The sequence below is a fragment of the Pseudophryne corroboree genome, chromosome 9 (genome assembly GCF_028390025.1).
Source record: "Pseudophryne corroboree isolate aPseCor3 chromosome 9, aPseCor3.hap2, whole genome shotgun sequence".
In the NCBI taxonomy this organism is placed as follows: Eukaryota; Metazoa; Chordata; class Amphibia; order Anura; family Myobatrachidae; genus Pseudophryne; species Pseudophryne corroboree.
Genome location: NC_086452.1, coordinates 196073502 through 196077549, shown reverse-complemented (window position 1 = coordinate 196077549; position 4048 = coordinate 196073502). Strand labels below are relative to the sequence as shown.

General features: G+C 48.7%; 1 pseudogene; it reads left to right on the top strand.

Moving 5' to 3' along the window:
• Nucleotides 1-694: 694 nt before the first annotated feature.
• On the top strand, nucleotides 695-813 carry LOC134964487 (5S ribosomal RNA; annotated as a pseudogene).
• The last annotated feature ends 3235 nt before the right edge of the window (nucleotides 814-4048 follow it).

Here is a 4048-nt window from a genome sequence, read left to right as displayed (position 1 = left end):
GGATATAGCAGAGAACGGATATATATTAAAATAAATAAAAGTTAACTAACAACAACTGCACTGGTCACTGTGGTAAACTCTGTCTGACTCTGCACAATCTCTCTCTCTCTTCTAATCTAATTTCTAATGGAGAGGACGCCAGCCACGTCCTCTCCCTATCAATCTCAATGCACGTGTGAAAATGGCGGCGACGCGCGGCTCCTTATATAGAATCCGAGTCTCGCGAGAATCCGACAGCGTCATGATGACGTTCGGGCGCGCTCGGGTTAACCGAGCAAGGCGGGAGGATCCGAGTCTGCTCGGACCCGTGAAAAAAACATGAAGTTCGTGCGGGTTCGGTTTCAGAGAAACCGAACCCGCTCATCTCTAACTTAGACCACTACCATAAGTGATACTTAAATATTTAGAGATTCATTTAATATAATCCAAGAGGTGTACTTACTATTGGTATTACCCTGCAGATATCTTCTTACTCTGCATTTTCTTAACTTGGCTTTCTTCTGTGAACTCTCATCCACGATTCTGGGGAGTGTGCCCCCTCAGGGGACACGTCTCTTCAGTCTAACGTGGACAGCAGATTCACACCTATCCAAACATCTGCTATCTTCCCTCCTTACCCAGTCTTAATCACTCCTTCGGAGGTCTCCATCCCTCCATTTCGGTGCACTCTCATTGGTACTGTAGGGTCCAACCTTCCTACGACCATACCCCTACGTCCACGCCCAATCTCGTCCGATCTTGGAAGCTAAACGGAGGTGGGCTGGGTCAGTACCTAGATGGGCGACTTCTAGAGAATACCCAGTGAAGTAGGAAGACTATCTTCCCTATAGACTCAATACCAACAGCAGTATCACCACTTACACTCATTCCTACTACTTGAACCTCTAGCCGTTATGACCTCTTTATGATATTGGCCGGCAAATGTAACTGTTTATCCATGTGTGGGTTTTTCCACCGATATATCTAACCCAATCCGGGCTCATTAATACAAACACAGTTTGTACTGATCTGTAGCAGACGGAAGTAGCCTTTTATGTGGCTATCTTCCTATATGCGGTTATCCAGGCATAATTAAGATCTGAACATCCCATAAATTTGGAGTAGCCACAAAATTGAAGTAGCCATAATCTAAAGGATTTACTTACTATTAATGATGGTGTACATGTCCGGACGAATTTGTGTGTATCCTAGAGAACAAGAATAAAAGACTACTGTACCCAGGTTGGGCATATTACCCAACAACGAACATTTTAATTTTGAGATAAGAGTGCGCCCAAACAAGAGTCATACTTTCTCTTCTTGTGTATATACAACGGTTTTCTTTGACTCTGGGCGCACCGCCATACGGACAAATAGGAATTTTCATACACATTGTCCACTTCTGGCTATTGTTGTATTAATCACGTAGTTAGAATCTAGGTCGGTGCAGGATCAAAAACCCTTCTTTTCTATGCCCTACAAGAGTCTCCGTTTGAACCTCTTGAGTCTGTGGACCTCAAATGGCTTACGTTTAAGGTCTTGTTTTTACTGGCTATTGCCTCTGCTAGACAGGTTTCAGACTTGGGTGCCTTATCCTGTAGGTCTCCCTTCTGATTTTTCACCGTGACCGGGCAGTTCTTAGAACGCACCCTGGTTATATACCTAAGGTGGTGTCTTCTTTCCACCTTAACCAATAGATTGTGGTTCTGGCCCTTATCTCTCCTGATTTGTCCTCCAAAGAGCAGTCTTTGGATGTGGTACAGGCTCGCCGTATCTATGTGAAGAGGACAGCCTCCATTTGGAAGTCTGATTCTCTCTTTGTACTTTTTGTTTTCACAAACATGGCTGGCCGGCGAATAAGCAGACCCTGGCCAGATGGATTAGAATGGTGATTGCACAAGCTTATGTACAGGCTGTTCTTCCAGCTCCTGCTACCATCAAAGCCCATTCTACTCGGTCTGTTGGACCTTCTTGGGTGGCCCGCCATGGTGCGACCCTTGAGCAATTGTGCAAGTGGGCTACGTGGTCCTCAGTGAACACTTTCATAAGGTTCTATGCCTTCGATAGTTCCGCCTCCCAGGATGCTTCCTTTGGACGCCGGGTTCTTGTGCCCACTACAGTGCATCCCCTCCCATGAGGAACTGCTTTAGGACATCCCCGATGTTATTCCCTGTGGAATACCAGTGTACCACTGCAGAAACGGATATTTATGGTAAGAACTTACCCTTGCTAAATCTCTTTCTGCGAGTTACACTGGATTCCACAGGGCGCCCACCCTGACGCACTTAGCTTCTTTGGGTTGGTATGGCATTAGCCGCTGATACCTTCTCCTGTCGTGAGAATGTGATGTTTGTGGCTACTAAATGTTGTTGTCTCTTTTACCTGCTACTGCATTGGACTGGTTAACAAAATTGAGCTCCAGTGCCTAGAGGCAGGGATATAAAGGAAACAGCCCTATGTATCCTGGGGAACAGTCAAAGCTTTTAGCCTGTTGGTGCCTCGGATCAAGATCCTACTCTACACTCAATGTTATTCCCTGTGGAATCCAGTGTACCTCGCAGAAAGAGTAAGTTCTTACCATAAATCTCCTTTTATATCATTGGGTAGAGTGAAAGCATTTGTGTAGTTGCATTTTAACCTCTAGCCTGGCATGGTCAGATGTGACCACACCAGGCTGGGCTTTCTCTGACATGGTCACATTTGATGCAACCAGTCAGAAATACCTTGTGGGTGTGCTGTTGAAAAAGAAACTCCAGCAGCCTTCCTCCCCCTGTACCTGGCATTGCTCCTCGCAGCCACCAAATGTAATCACTGTAGCCAGAGGTGGATTTGGGAGTCAGGCTGCCCCTAGGCACCATAACATTGGCCGCCCCCCTGCAGGCAACACCAGCCACATGCTGTAAACAGGAAGGGGGTGGCCTAAGACCTGCAACTTTCCCCCAGCCGTGGCCTTTGATCCCCCACACCTGCAGCCCACAACCCGTGAACCCCCCAATCTGTGACCCGCATCTCCCCCCCCCCACACAGCCTGTAAACACCCTACCCACAAGTCGGGACCCTCCATGACCTGTGCGTGGCAGGGGGTTTGCGACTCTATTGTAGAGGGGTTTCGGGCCACCATTAATGAACAACATTAAAAAGAATACCCAAATAAGGGGTGGATGGGGAGGAGCTGCTGTGCTGCCCCCACCAGGTCCCATCCCTAGGCACTTGCCTCACGTGTTTAGTGGGAAATCTGACATTGACTACAGCCACTGCCCCCTCTCCTGTGTACGCAGTGCTGCTCCTCGCAGCCGCAGGAGAAATCTAATTACTGCAGCTACTGCACCCCCCCTCCCCTGTACCTGGTGCTGCCCCTCGCAGCTGCTGGGGAAATGTAATCACTGCAGCCACTGACACCCCCTCTTCCCCCATGTGTACCCAACACTGCTCCTCACAGACCCCAAGGAAATCTAATGAATGGTGCGGCTGCTCTCTGTGTAATCCCAGCATTGCTTCTTGCATCTGCTGGGGAAACCTAATGAATGAAGCAGCTGTCCTCTGTGTAACACCAGTGCCACTCCTCGCAGCTGCTGTGGATACCTAATGAATGAATCAGCTGTCCTCTGTGTAACCCCAGTGCCGCTCCTCGCAGCTGCTGGGAATACCTAATGAATGGAGCAGCTGTCCTGTCCTATCTAGCAGGCTTCGTCAGGATAACTGAGTGCACCCTCTGTCCTGCTTTTATAGCTCCCTCTGATAGCGGTTCCCATGGAGACGGATAGACACTTCCGCCCCTCTGATAGCGGTTCCCATGGAGATGGATAGACACTTCCGCCCCTCGTCTCACTTTTATCATAGCTTCCGCCCTTACTCCAGCTTTGTGTGTCGCCTTCACTGCTTACAGCTTCCGCCCTTCTTTCATAAGGTCCTCCTCCGCTGGACGCATGGTAGCCGTGACAACGGTAAACAACATATGGGAAGAATGAGGACGGAAGTGATGCGTCTCCATGGGATTCACTCAGTTATCCTGACGAAGCCTGCTAGACAGGCGAAACTAGTTGATGCTAGAGCACCATACCACGTCTGC